The sequence below is a fragment of the Haemaphysalis longicornis genome, unplaced genomic scaffold (assembly GCF_048455015.1).
Source record: "Haemaphysalis longicornis isolate Haplotype H1 unplaced genomic scaffold, Haemaphysalis longicornis Haplotype H1 scaffold_2, whole genome shotgun sequence".
Taxonomy (NCBI): Eukaryota; Metazoa; Arthropoda; class Arachnida; order Ixodida; family Ixodidae; genus Haemaphysalis; species Haemaphysalis longicornis.
The window spans coordinates 24,200,076-24,214,943 of NW_027526295.1; the positions used below are offsets into that span (position 1 = coordinate 24,200,076).

Consider the following 14,868-nt stretch of genomic DNA (forward strand, 5'->3'; position numbering starts at 1 on the left):
TTGTCCACGTGTCAGTTTGCGCTTCCCGCCAATGCAATGTATTACCAACTCGCCCAAGCTTCCACTCTTGCTAGTGTACAAGGGTATGTATGACTGCACAAATCAACTTTTTTCTTTTTCGTAGTTAAGCTTCAAAGCTCCACACACTTCAAAGCAAATGTGTTTGCATGAGAAACTGATTCGATTTGCAATTATTTTGATTATGCACAGCTGAGTCAAAGATGTGATATTCCGACACCTCTATTAGACACACGGCCCTCATCACAAAAAAAAACACAATCAAGCCTCGTCAAAAAACCCTCAGGATGCCCTCAATGCCTGACCGTTTCCCTCAGTAGCGCACAGTTCTATGGCAGCCCTCGCAAACCCATACCTTGTAGCACAATTTGTGCAGAGTCTGGATGATGCTAGTGAGTGAAGCAGGCAAGTTGGACATCAGTGGAGAGGAGAGCAGCCCAGGCCAAGGTGCAGATGAGGCCCTCTGACCACGGAAGGGAAGGAAGATGTGTCCACTGCCCACAGAGACTGCTGGTCCTCAGGAAGGGGCACACTCCTTGCTCCATCCCCAGAGAAGCAAGTGCTGGAGTGCTTGTTAGTGCCCTCCAAGCTGGGGGGAGAAAGGAACAGTGTTTGGGGCACAACACACAAAAGCAACACCAGGGCAGCAGAACTGCTTCCTATATAAGGTTTGCAAGATCGCCCTCATTCAATCTGCCATTTTGTTAAGTTTCCAGCGTTAAATGCCCGTCAGACTCACTTAGCATATATTCACGCCAGAGATAGACAGCACACAGCGCACCTTGGAATGCCATTTTCATCAGCCCCCCATAAGCAATGTCAACAAAAGTTCTGTTTTCCCTCGCTTAAATCTGGTCTCACTGTAAGGCTACGAGTTCGTTATAAATGACGCTAATTAAAAAAAAAAGCCCACAATTTTTGTTTAAATTATACCCGTGCTACATGAGTGTTTCAAAGGCCTTCGAGTTGAATGCCATTTGACTCAAACAACACCTTTGAGCTGCTACATGACGTTTTTAAAAGGAATTTGGTTGAAATGGCATTTTAGTCGAAGGAGCACGACAACTCACCCTTGAGAATCTCAAAGGCCTTTGAAACGCGAACAGTCGTACCCTCGGGCACAGTTTCTGCATGTGGTAATAGCAAAAACAATCATTTACCAGTAAAACTAGGTGTTTGAAGTGCACGATCGTCATAACTTTTCAATTCTTTTCGTTTTCTGTCACTCACTCAACGATTACTAGGTAACATAGTACTCTCAACACTGGCGGTGCGTAAAAACAAAAAAAAAACTGCCTGTCTTGTGCAGGCATGCAGAGTGTTACCAATTTTATTACTAATAATTGTCTTCTCCCATTTTAACTCTGCAATTAAAATTTTGCCAAGAACGAACGAAACAGGGCAGCAGTGGTGACACCAAAACATGGCGGGCAAACGCGGAAGCTTTCAACTGCCTTTGAGAATTGTCGTGTAGATCGGTGGAACGCCTTCCAGTTCGAATGGCATTTGAAATTTCGAAGGTCATTCGACTCAAATGTTATTTTTAATGCTCATGTAGCATAGGTATAATACAGTTTTTTGGGGCTCCATAGTGACAATGTTGTATTGCAACGGCTACCTACTGGAAAAAGCCGTACTGCATTTGGAAGTAGCAAGGGCCCCCTGAGTTAGGGGAACCACGTGCAACCCCATCATATTCACTCACACCTAGGAAGGCGCCAAAGCTAAGCTGAACTTGAAATTCAGAAGGCCAGAAAACAACAAAAAATTCATTAATTAAAGGCCAACTGCACTCAAAATTTCGTCCTCTTGAAAACCCTATTTTTGTATAGCCTGCTTAAAAAGGAAGAAACATGCAAAATACAACAGCTGAAATACGCGCGTGGACGCCGCAAGCGGCCAGCACAAATTGGCGATTTTGAAACGAATCCCGAGGAGAGCACGGCCATTGCAGTGACACTGCAGCCGTCCAACAAGCGGCTGGACAGTCACCAGCTCGGGAGGAAGTCTGCGCGCAAGTTCTACGCATGCACGGGGCAGCAAATGGGTGTTCAGCGTGTGTAGCAGAGCTCGACCGGTTCTCCGGCTGCGTGGCTGGCCAGAGGAAGAAGCCCCCGTTGGCTGGAACGTCACAGGCGCGTCATGGCTGTTTACGCGATATGCCAGCAGGTGCCGCGTGGTCTGTGGCAGAGCTTTTTTAAATGCTTCTGACTGATTAACGAGGCAATTCACGGGGTTACCACTTGTGTCCCAGCTGATTTGGTGGCATGTAGTACCCATTCAAAATAAATTTGATCGAGGTAAAATTTGAGTGCAGTTGGCCTTTAAATGTGAGCTGGCCGAAACGGGCAAAGATGACAACAGCCACAAAACTAAAATTACATTTGTGTACGTGCAGAGCAATAAACAAAATAAAGGAAAACATGGGACGAGTGCCGAGTATTTCAGAGCTGATCCTGTCTTCTCTTCCCTCTTGTTCTGTTTATTATGCTGCATTGGTGCAATGAATCTCGACCAACTTGCCCAGCTAAGCAGTTTACCTAAAATGGCATTTATTAGCGACAAACCTGCTTGGGTTCACTCAACATCGCCGTCATCGCTACATTCATTGTTACTGCCCTATCTGTAACGGTCACCCTCACAGATGCGCACAATATTCCAACGTGTAAAGTGCATTTGCAATGCTGCTCTTTTTGAACAACAGCTTATTGTGAGACCGATCCAACACAAACATTTTTTCATGAATGCCAACTTGCAGCCTTGCCAAGGAGTTCGACGAGTTCCCGGCCGCCAGCACAAATCTCCGCTAAAAGATGGCAGTACAGAAGAAGAAGTGGTTTTTTGGCACAGCAACCTTTTGGTTATAATGCGGCAAACATAGGGTAGAATAGTTAAGTGAAAATTAAACGATGTTATTCGAGCTGCTGTGAAGATTAAAACCATTATTTTAAAAGAACTCACAGATGTACGTGGCTAAAAGCAGTGTAGAAAGGCGGTGTCTTCCAAAACTTCAAAAACAATAATAAAATAAAAGCGTAGGATGTAGAGGCAAGTACAGTGACACAGCTACTGACATAGTGGATGCAAGCAGCTGAACTTGTACTGCGAACCTGATACAGAAAACTCAGTGATCATTATGAAAACGGTGGCCTCTTTGCCCTTTGCTTGGCTACACCCACAAACTAGTGAATACAACACCATACCTGCCAGGTTCACTAGGATGGCATTAGGGAGATCTGTCCGGGGGAGGGGGAGGAAGGAGGAGGAGGAGGAGGGGTTGAAGGGATCGAAGGATTAGTAGCAGGACAGTGGAATAATTTACACACATTTTCAAATTAGTTACAGCAGCGCAGGAACTGAACTGCTTCGTCCAAACAACTAATAAGGTATACGCCGCTGATCAGATGCTAAATCCTCGACAGGGCCGACGCCGCCTTTTTCAGGAAGTCTTGGTAATACTGCCGAGCGTAACAATAGGTCTCCCTCTTTTTTTGCCTGCTCAGAGAAGTTCTGATCAGCTCCAAGCAGCCCAAACTTGCTCCCGCCGTTGACGTTCTATGGGATACGGAGCTGCTTCGAGCAAACAAACAAACAAATGTTCGCACCTGCGGCACCTCACCAAAAGAACACCACTGAGGGTTGTGCTACTGATGATGGTGAAAAAGAATTTGCGCAGAACGGAAGGTGTTATGGCCGCTTTTCGGTAGGATGGGTGCTCGGAACTGGGTGCAATTTTTCTTTGCTATGCTGAACTGCCTCTCTCATTCAGAGTTTATGCGGTACTAAGCAGTTTGACTTCCGCGCATGACCGACTACGCTTTTAACCTCCTTACTGACAACAATTTCAACTGCTGTGGGATTGTTTAGACCACGACCGGCTATATTAGTGACTATAGCCAGTCGTGGTTTAGACTGCCGTGTAGCTCCGGCGCAATGTGGCCAGACTAGGAGAAAGGTTTGGCCTGACACGGGCGCGTATTCAGGAGATTTTCGTTTCGGCCGTACAATCGTACAAAACCATCGAAATTCGGGAGTCTCCCGGATAATTCGGGAAACCTGGCAGGTATGCAACACTGTTTACTACATGACAACTGCATGCCACTTTTCGGTTTTAATGAGCACTTTGCACATTTGGATGCAAGTCCTCGAATCTAAGCCGCCCCATGACTTTTATATCTTGTCTTTCAAAAAAGCATCAGCTTCGAATTCAGTAAACATGGTATTATCAGAAACGCATATGCCATAAATTACACCTTCTTCCCACATGTTCTTTTGGATGGCAGGTCGAGAGTTGCAATGCACACAACAGGTATGGCATCCTCAAGGACAGTTTTTGCGGCCCCTTCAGTTTGGTGTCCAAGTAATTTTTTCCTGCTGTCCTCTGGCCCTCCTTGCTGTGTGCTACTGGTTCTATGGGCTTGTCCTTTACTTGTCCTTTACTCTGTGCACCGTTTCATTACCATTCTCATGATGGCTTAACCTGCCTACCTTCCAACTTCAACAGGATGGAAAGCTCGGCGAGTTGGTGTTGACTCATCGTGAAAACAGGCGCGGAAAAGACGTTGACAGCGCATCGTCCTGTGCATTTCATTTCTTGGTCAACGACTTTCCTGCGCCACTTTTCACGATCAATTTTCCAACTTCACCGTGCCATTTGATGTAGTGTCACATGCCAGGCCAAGTGCGACTTTTAAAGGAGCCATGAAGAGAAAACACAAGTTTGGTTCATTCAAAAGATTGTCTCGTTAGAATCATACTGACACCACTTTTAACGTAAACTTCGCTCAAATAAGCTACATAATTAGGAAAAACGGGAATGGTCATGCGACCCACCAGCTCATTTCCCGCAACAGAACCTATGATGTCACATGAGCTAAGCTCTGCGATTGGCGGAGGCTGGCCGAAGCAGACGCAAATTAGGTAGAGCTTACAAACTAGACAAACGAGCGATTTGCGCTTAAATTTAGAGCACATTCTTTACAAAGCAATAAGAATGATGGGACAAACAGTGGAAGTTACGAAAGCACATGTAAACATAGAAGTACTGATGCGTTCTGCTGTTCGTACTGCGCACAGCATGCTTGGTTTAGCTGCACAGCACTACGGGGCTTGGGGTTGTCTCAGACGACACTGGCCAATTGACGCAAGCAACGGTGTCTTACGTGACCCCATTTGTCGAGCGAGCACTGTTTCAGGGAACGAATATTTTCTCCCAGAACAAAAACAAGCCAGGTTTAAATGCGGGCAAAAACAAACCAAACGCTTGCCACGGTATGGTGGCGCCATCTAGGTTACGGAACGTAAAGAAACGCGGGAACAAACCAACACCGTTGTACAGGGTGGAGACAACCTTTGAACGGTCCCGTGCCGCCGCAATTGGGCCAACGGGCTCAACGCGTTATTCTTTTCGTTTCCCACGAGACCTAGCAACGCGAAACAGACAATATGATCCAAACTTCATCAGTAAACCGCGTTGCGGCGATAATTTTAGCGCGGTTTTGACACAGTGACTTGCTTCGGCGGCGAGCGAGCAACCGAAAATGGCGGCGCCAGCGTCTACCCTGTACGGCAGATGCGTGAATGAAGCAACTCTAGGCTGCAGAGCGGTTGGTTCCTGTGATGTCATTTGGGACCACGAAAACACACGATTGAGCGGGAAAATCAAAATTTTAACCTAAATTGTTTAATTTCTCAGTGAATAAAGCACCGTTTGTATCCGGACAAGCGCTGGGGGCACTATAAAACACGAAATCTTTCGAATAAAACCAACATGCATTTTCTCTTCATGGCTCCTTTAAGTGGTTCGGCTTGAGTGATGAAATTCTTTGCATGTGTGCAGGGCCCACCTTGCACCTTTTCGCTCGGCCTGGCATGCCACGCATGAGTATAGTCACACACTGCAGGCTACGGAAGTGTGTGTAGCTGTGGCCCAGCATGTCATGGCTGCCATCAGAAATTCAGCAGTATGCATCAACTCTAAGAAAATGCTTCGTGCCTGTTGCACATGAAAATAGGTCTCTGATTTATTTAAGTGTGATGTTCCACGACAGGTGGCGCTGGTGCGGGCGGCACAGAGGGGGGAGGTGGACATTGCTGATGGCATTCGGGGAGTGGCAGCCGGGCTGGCTGGCCGGTTTTGTTTTGGTTCTATAACCAAGTGTTTATTGAACCCGAATTCTGTTTCTGTCATCCTGTCGGACAGCAACAAGTGGCGACGAGGATCAACAAAGCGGCAGGCACCCACCGTTCATGAGTGCCGGCGACAGCGGCCAAAAGCAACGAGCACCGACTGTCGGGATGACGATGTTGGAGCCATTCACCAGTGAGGCGGGCCAAGACTGGGAGGAGTATGTGGAAAGGCTGGAGCAGTACTTCATCGCTAATGATGTGCCAGAGGAAAAACGGAGAGCGGTTTTTCTGAGTGGGTGTGGAAAGCCCACGTACGCTTTGCTGCACAGGTTGTTAGCACCAACAAGGCCCGCGGATGTCCCAATAGCCGGGCAACGTGTAAAGATGGAGTTGGACATGGGGGCCGTTTTCTCGGTCATGGACAAAGCGGAGTTCCGCCAGCGTTTTCCGAAGGTGGGAGTGAACCCGTCAACGGTGCGACTGCGGGGATTTTTTGGTCACCTGTCTCCAATAGTTGGCACGGCCATGGTTCAGGCGAAATTCGCAGGCAAGGCGGCGGAGTTACCCCTCTACGTGGTACAAGGTGGAGAGCGTCCTCTGTTGGGAAGAAACTGGGCGAAAGCATTCAGCATGCCGTTGGAGCAACTGTTCTGCGTGCACCAGGTGAGCAGCGAGAACGAGATTGTGGGGAAATACAACAAGCTGTTTTCGGAGGGGCTGGGCAGGTTGCAAGGTGTGAAGGCGAGCTTCTCGATACCAGCCGAGTCTAAGCCGATATTTTGTAGGCCGAGCACAGTGCAGTTTGCTCATCAGTATTTGGTGAAACACAGTGATGCTACCGGCTTAGAATGCTTCGGAGCAGCTTTTGGAGCAGGCAAAAATGCATTTTAGAGCAGCAAAACCAGCTTTCGGAGCAGGTGTTGATAGAAGTAATTTTAAGACACGTATGGCATTCATGATAGATAATTGCTAAAAGCACACCCTTCAACGATAACAAAAGATTAAAACAACCCAAAACATGGGATCTTTGTCCCCATTTTCATCAGTCTCCTGAAGAATGTTTGCATTGAACTTTGTGCAGTGGCCTGCACAACAAGAATTAAACAAACAAGCTCTCATTTTTGCACAGTAGAAGATTTACTATGAACAAACTAAAAATTGCTCGTCACAACGAACATGCTATGTAAAATTGAGCGCTATTGGAAGGCTATCATGGGAGCGCTGACCAATGACATCAGTAGCATCACGGCTTTGGCTGCATAATTGAACATCACGCTCCTCCCCGTGTTGCACATGCATCACTATTTAGCAGCGTCAGTGCTGCCACCGTAAGGGTCTAAAACGACAAGCCACTGACAGCAGCGCTATTGTTTACAAAGGCAGCGGGCAGCCATTTCTGGCAACCAACATGCAGCACCAAGCTGAATGTTGCCCCTTCACGACACGTTTGTCGCAAGCAACCAAAACGCCTCCGTTAATGACAAGGTAGCCAAATAAAATCCGAATGTAAAATTGCTTGTGACGCTGGTGCACCGCCACTGCTGCAATAATCAACGGCAAATCAGCCATCACTTTTGTACCCCTGCTACATGGGCACTTGCAACGGCCGTTAACGCAAACGGCAGTTGAATGCCCTAACAGCGATGAGAACTGAAGGGTGGTGGCTGTGCTCACACGCCACTTCCCATGTTCAGTTCCGTTTGGATGATTTATCACATTACTCTTGAAATGCTACCTTGCGAACTAAAAAATTTTCTTCTCTAATAATTTTCTGCGCTGCATGTTACACAGTGTATTTCTTCAACGCCGCCTGTATTAACATTGCCTGACGCGTCGCGCGCTTTTCAATGGGAAGGGTAGGGACGCTTAGTTCAGGCACTGATCCACTATGTGTAGAGCCCCTAGCTTTCTGCGATTCCGCAATTCCGCGAAAAATCGCGGAATTGAAGTGTTTTTGCGGAATTCCAGAAAAACTGTTAAAAGTGTTTTGCTACGTTCCCAAAACGATATATTCGGTGAAATGTGGCGGAAAAGTGGTATTTTCTATTAGCAATAGCAAAATAGTTTCTATTAATTGTCTGCAATGTTTTTAGTGTTGAAAATTTAAATTTGCATCTGCGTATTCCTACCTTATCAAATAATAAAGGTGGCCAGGTGGTGCAGCCTCCACCCGAATCAAGGGGTGTAGCCATAGCCACAGAAAGAGGACATTGCACACGACAAGGCCGGTCAGATTGCAAACAAATGAAGGATGCAATGAGTAAAGCGGCTAGCAAGGCGCTAGTATACTTGGAGAACTCTGACATTTGGAAGTTCTTCAAGAGTGTGAGGTGCTTGGATCCCCAGCAAGTTGGGTGTCTCTCAGAGAAGAGATGAGAGTTTGGGGTTGTTCCTGGATTTATAGCCCTAGCTGCTGAATGGCAAGTGTCCTGAAGTCTGCCCAAGACTAGTGGCACAATTTCTTTCTAAACAAGAAAAGCCAGGTGAAGATTTTGATGTCCTGGCTTTCTGGGCTGGGATGGAACACCTGACTCCAACACTTTCTTCCACTGCCCTTAAATACCTGTCGGTCATTCAGTCGCTATGGTGACATCGTGCCTCACAAGCACCATTCTCTTGGTGAAGAAAGCACAAAGCGTCACCAGATGCTCAGCCACAACAGCTTCTTTCAGTTGTAAATGAAATCTAGCATGTTGGGAGTCTGAAGTGTCTAATAAATGAACTGTTACATGTACCTTATGCCGTTTCAATGTTGTCGCGGAATTTTGCAGATTCCCTTATCTAGAATCGCAGAATTTGAAATGTTTCACCGCAAAAAGTGAGGGGCCCTAACTATGTGGCGCGTGCTGGCGGACATTTCGCCTTACGTCACTGCTCGCGAGTCGCGAACGCTGCACCCACTTCTACGACGTGTGTCTGTCAGCTTGCCTGTTGGGCTTCAAGGGTCGTTTCGCTTACATCTTAGCCGCGACGGGGCGCTAGTTCTGTGGCGCACTGGGGATCTCATTCAACGTGTCGCTCGCTTCATACTTGCTGCATTTTTCCAAAGATAAAGACGGAGGCAGACTGAAATAGTGTAAGAACATACTGATTGTCGGGTAGACATACAGCTAACAGAAAAACGATATTTTCGGATGGGGCAGCCATTATTTTACTGATATTTTCCTTTCTGGAGTATTTAGAGAAGAAAAACTTGCGTGCACGTTTTTTGTTCAGGCGCTCACTTCTACGATTACTTTCCAATAATATCACGTGCATGTAAACTTCAGAAAATTATAGGAAACCAAAGGATAAGCAGCTGGGATCCGGTCACGCTGTGCGGGCGCTTCTACAGTACAGTCCACAATTTTAGAAGTGCGTACCGATGCGGAGTGCGAACAGCGGGGTCAAAACAATACCTAAATGCGGAGGGGATAGAGGTGGGATGCCCCACTCAGAAAATTTCAGGGCCTGTGATCCGAGTAGATAAGCGCGCAAAGCTGGCATCAGCCTGCGGCAGCGCAAGGGATTTTGCTTCGTGACAAAGGAAGTTTTATCAGTGACAGACCAAGACAGACAGGCATGGTGAAAAACAAGAAGGCGTAGGAGCGCCGCCTCGGGAACGCTAAACAAACTTTCACTATTTTGCATAGTTTCCGAGAATCGGCGCTGGCTGGCGGACACGAAAGCACGCTGGAAGGCTACGGATCGGGGAAGGGTAGGAGAGAGCAACAGGAGAGTGGCTGTTTGGCCATTTTTCGCTCACGCATTAGGCAATGTTTATACAGGCGGCGTTGATTTCTTTCACTCGTCGCAACCGTTTTTTTTTTAAGTACAGTGAGTACTGCATAACATTTAACCGACCCAATCCGATTCATGGCGTTGCAAATGGCTGCGCTTATTGGAGTTGCGATGTGGTGAAGCGTTCTAATTCACACTCTATCGCTTGCACTAACTGCAGCACCGCTGTCCTACTACAAGTCAATTGGCAAATGCGTCAGCGACGGTGTCCACACAAAGCGTTTTTGTGGCAGCCCGCTCACCTGCGGTGGGGACACGTTGCTGGGCGCAGCCATCATGCCCATCTGCCATGGAACGGAGGAGACCGGTGACCTCAGTTGGCGCGGTGATCGCCCTTGGATTTCCAACGGATTTCCAACAAGGGTTCAAGTCTGGGCAAAAGAACCGCTCCGTCATTTGTTTGCCCACTGCTATGCCTAAAGGCGGTCATAAAATGAGATCCCCATCGACCTGCAGTGGCACACATACAAGAAAAGCAAAATACAAGTAAAATGTATGCATCAGCTTTGAAAACGCCATCGACAAGGCCTGTCAACAAGCTTTGCACCCAGTTGTGCGCAGAAACTTCAGTTGACGTTCACACAGCAAAACGGGCAGGCGCTTCGTTGGCATTGTGAAATCCCTCCCCCCTACCTCGAGATTATGTTAATTCCCTGCGAGGCCACATGCGCGCATTTCACCTTCAATTTCCACGTATGTGAATTCTATGCCTCTAGAACTCTATGTGAAATCTAAGACGGGCGTCATCATATGCGTGCCGTACTCGTGAAGCTCGACGTCAGGAGTCGTGAAATTGCCGTACTCACTCGCTGGTGCGCAACCCGAACTCTCTCACCGTTTCCTGCCCTTGCATACTATTTTCTCCCCCCTGCACTTTGTAAATTCTCATCTGTTTACAGTAAAATCTGAATGATACAAATCTCGTGGGACCGCAAAAAATATTGGTGTCATCCGAAATTAGTATGAACAACACAGACCAAAAAACTAAGCACTAAAAGAAGTTTTTGTTTATTTCTTCTTTTACTTTCGCGTGAAGAAATACGTGACACTTTTCTACTTTTTTTAAAACGTCCATGTCGCGCAGCGGTCCTTTCTGGACTTTCATCTCCTCACTCACGGTGCCCAAGCTCACTACAGGAGCGTTTTTGCGCACGATTCGTGCACGTCTGCATTGTACGCGCGATATTTTCATGCCCGCGTTGGCGATTCAGCGCCCGCGGTCAGAAAATCACGCGCAACGCGCGTGGCAGTGGGAGGAGCCTGACGACTTGCGCCAATGGGAAGGCGTGCGCCTCATGACGGCAGTTACGAAGCGCTCAAGTGAGCCGGCTGGCTCCGCCAGGGATGTTTAGGCTTAGCACTCCAACAGATATTTCATGGGTGCTTTCACTAGCGGTGCCGATAAGTTTTATAGCACTGTTTTCGCTCACATTATTGGCTCATTTACTGCACAAGAAACTTTGTGTGTGCTTTGACAAGCATTTTAAAGAGCGGTTAGAAGCGGTCTTTTGAGCAGCCCGCACCACTTCATGACCGAAACCGCCACCATGTTGCCGCGGCCGGCCGCGCCCCACGCAGCGTGTGGGTGGTTTCACGGCGGCGTCAGCGTGCCTGTGGGGTGCGTGGTGCCAGCAGAAAACAACAGCACAGCCGTTCCAGGAGAAAGAGCGACAAAGAGGACAGAGAACTCGTACGTCGACGTAGCTTGCCCGCTCGGCCGCTGCTTGATGACTGGGCTCAACCTCCTGCACCCTGACCTATGAAGACGAGTGCGACTGCGACAGCTACAGCAAAAGGAGAGGTCGGATAGAGGAGCCCACCCAGAAGGCGTGCCACCGCCGGGGGCGGCCATTTGGGCGAAGAACTTCAGGCCAGGAGATCAGTAGGTCCTAGCCACAGTGGGGAGGAAGACCAGTACGTCATCTGCGGAAGTCTTGTTGGAGGACGGCACTACGTCGGTCAGGCACAGGGACCAGATCCGGGCTCGAAGGCTAGAGGTTCCTGAGACCCAAGGAGAGCCCTTGGCCGAAAGCAGCGAGGCCAGCCCCGAAGGGGGTATTCCAGTCCATCCCACGAGCTCTCCAAGGAATCCTGGAGATCAGCTGGCGCCGTCAAGTCCAACCCGGCTGTCTGCAAGGCCCTCAACGGTCGGGGACGACTCATCCAGAGTGGTGCCACGAGAACTGGAGTCCAGCTCTTTGGAGACCCCCAAACACTCCCGGACAGCCCCATCTACTCTGGAACTGGTGGGCCCCCAAGTACGGAGGTAAACTAGGGAGCGGAAGCCGGTAGTGAGATATGCTCCTTGACAGATGGGGGAAGTCTGATCTTGGGCAGGAGGAGTGTGATGTTCCACGACAGGTGGCGCTGGTGCGGGCGGCGCAGAGGGGGGAGGCGAACCTTGCCGACGGCATTCGGGGAGTGGCAGCCGGGCTGGCTGGCCGGTTTTGTTTTGGTTCTGTAACCCGAAGTTGTTATTAAACCCTAATTCTGTTTCTGTCATCCTGTCGGAATGTAATATTTAGTGTGAGAAGATGTGAGACATTTCGAAGCAACAGAGCTGCCCATCATCAACAGCACGCACCAAGCAAGACTGCTGGTAGGTATGTTAAAACTCCTCCATGCACCTGCAATGGTACATGCTAATGGGAATTCTCCCCAAGTAGGTTTTCAGCATTATCAACTACCTGAATGGTAGTTGATAATGCTGAAAATCTGCCTCGTGAGAGAAAGCCTAGGGCTTTCCAGCCACGGCAGTGGGCCACGCAGCAATGTATTACACACTTTTCACACACGCTCTCCACCACTGTTGTTACTGCAAGAGTTTCAAATCCACACCTGCCTCATTTAACTTTACTGCAGACTATCCAGTCCTGCAACTGCGGCTAGTTATAACTAGCGCAGATCTGCTTGAATGTTGTTTTTCAACAGAGGAAAGCTGTACAATTCAAGCGCACCAGAATGCATGGTGGATGGTTCAAAGAACGTTCGAACTTCAGTGCACTGTGTCTGTGCTTTTAAAAGAAAAAAGCAGCACACTTCCTTCATTTCATACGATGGCACAGCACTGCAAGGCCACATTATTTAGTCTCCAAGAACCTTGACAACCACGAGAACTTGCTCTCTTGGTTACCTTGATAAAACCATTCTGGTAGATTAACTGATCATAGTATAGGCGTCAAAATTTTGGCGAACCATGCTATTTTGAAGATGTGCCTCCTAATTCGCAAGTATGCTACAGTTAATCAGTGCGACATGGCTTCATTCTTTCTGTGTAAGCGGTTACAAAATACACCTCGGCAATGGCTCATTTCCCCACACGTCAACGCTGTGCTGAGCCGCTAAGCTCAATGCCACTGGCAACATGCTGCCCTTTTGAATAAACAGTATACAAGCGCAGCCAGTTTTCTCGCCACAAAACCCGTAACAATACGAATGCGGCGCCGTCGCGATAGACAACCGTCCCCAGTCGTTACGCTAGGCACGTCGTTCGAGCTGTTTGAACAATGCCACTCGATGACCCTTCTCTCATCAACGGCCGTCTTTGAGTAACTTCACGCAGCTTTACAATGCCCATACCCGCGCGCAAAGCAATTGCTGCGCCGCACCGCCTAAGCAGACACAACCCGCAGCCACAGCCTCAACCGAGTAATGTAAAGCGGCACAAGGCGCAAAACCTGCGCCTAGATGAAACGCCAGGTTACTAGCGATCGGTTACTGTGCATCGTTAAGACAAAGAGACGAGCAGACTAGACTGTGTGCCGAGTTGTAGTCTGAGAGCCAGAGGTAAACAAGCCTACCAACAAACCGTACGAACCCCGTTTCAGATAAACAAAGTGCACGCACCTGAAGTAAGCTGCAGTTTCCTCCGCACTCGTTACTCTTTCCAATGCCATAGATAGAGCGGAGTTTGCACGCATTTCGCGCACGTGAGAGAATCCGGTAGACATGAAGAGAACAAAACAAATCAAGCTTACTCGGCTGTTCCGAGTAGTGCTCCTCCCCCCCTCTTCGAAAACAAAATCAGCGTTTCAAAAACGCTAAACTCTTTTGCGTACCGCCTGTATCTTTCATAAAACTACTAAAACAGTCCTTCTGATGTCATTTATTGGCAGCTTAGAACATACAATACTGCGGCGTAAGAAAAGCGCGAGTTTTGAATCTACGTCCAAAACCCGGGTAACAGACACGTGTAAAAAAAGCAAAAAAAGACAGAGAAAGTATGCTAAATTATGTTCAACTTGTACACTATATGTGAGGAATAAAATAAGAAAGAAAAAAATGCGAAAACTGGAATTCTCAACTACAGGCGTCCCGTTTTTCCTTTACGCCTGTAGTTGAGCATGTATGCCAATTTTCACATGCTGTTATTTCTTATTTAGAGAGAGAGTGAGAGCAATGAAACTTTCGAGATTGTGGGGAACACACGAAAAAGAAAACTTTGAACAAAGTAACGCCCTAAGAGTGTTGCCAACGTTCCGGCAAAGAAACTTGTCCTCGTCAGAGCAAACGCGCTCAACCCTGGGCAACGTACGTTTGATTGATTGCGGGGTTTAACGCGCCGACGCAACGCAGGCGATGAGGCGCGCCGTAGGGAGGGCTACGGATTAATTTTGACCACCTGGGGATCTTTAACGTGCGCCGAAATCTCGAACACACGGGCGTTTTTGCTTTTCGCCTCCATCAGAAAAGCGGCCGCCGCTGCCGGGAATCGAACCCGCCACCTCGTGCTGCAACGTACATTTCAAAAGCTGCGTGCAGCACTGTGGAGGTTGCATTGTTGTCAACAGTCCGTCCACTGAGCACACCTAACTCACCGTGAATGCTCCCCTTGGACAGCTCCGCAGCAAAGAATAACTGAACGCTTATTTCCTTTGGAGCAGTGGGAGTGCGAGCTGACCAGCTGCCTGGTAGAAACGAAGGTTAACCTCGTGTCTGGGG

General features: G+C 48.2%; 1 long non-coding RNA gene across 1 annotated transcript; it reads right to left on the bottom strand.

The window, feature by feature from the left end:
* Positions 1-13,909, bottom strand: LOC144167018 (uncharacterized). Its single transcript, XR_013321817.1, has 3 exons — positions 13,774-13,909; positions 10,170-10,298; positions 1-607 (listed from the first exon to the last, which is right to left on the bottom strand). It is a non-coding gene; the product is annotated as an uncharacterized LOC144167018 (long non-coding RNA).
* Positions 13,910-14,868: the final 959 nt, after the last annotated feature.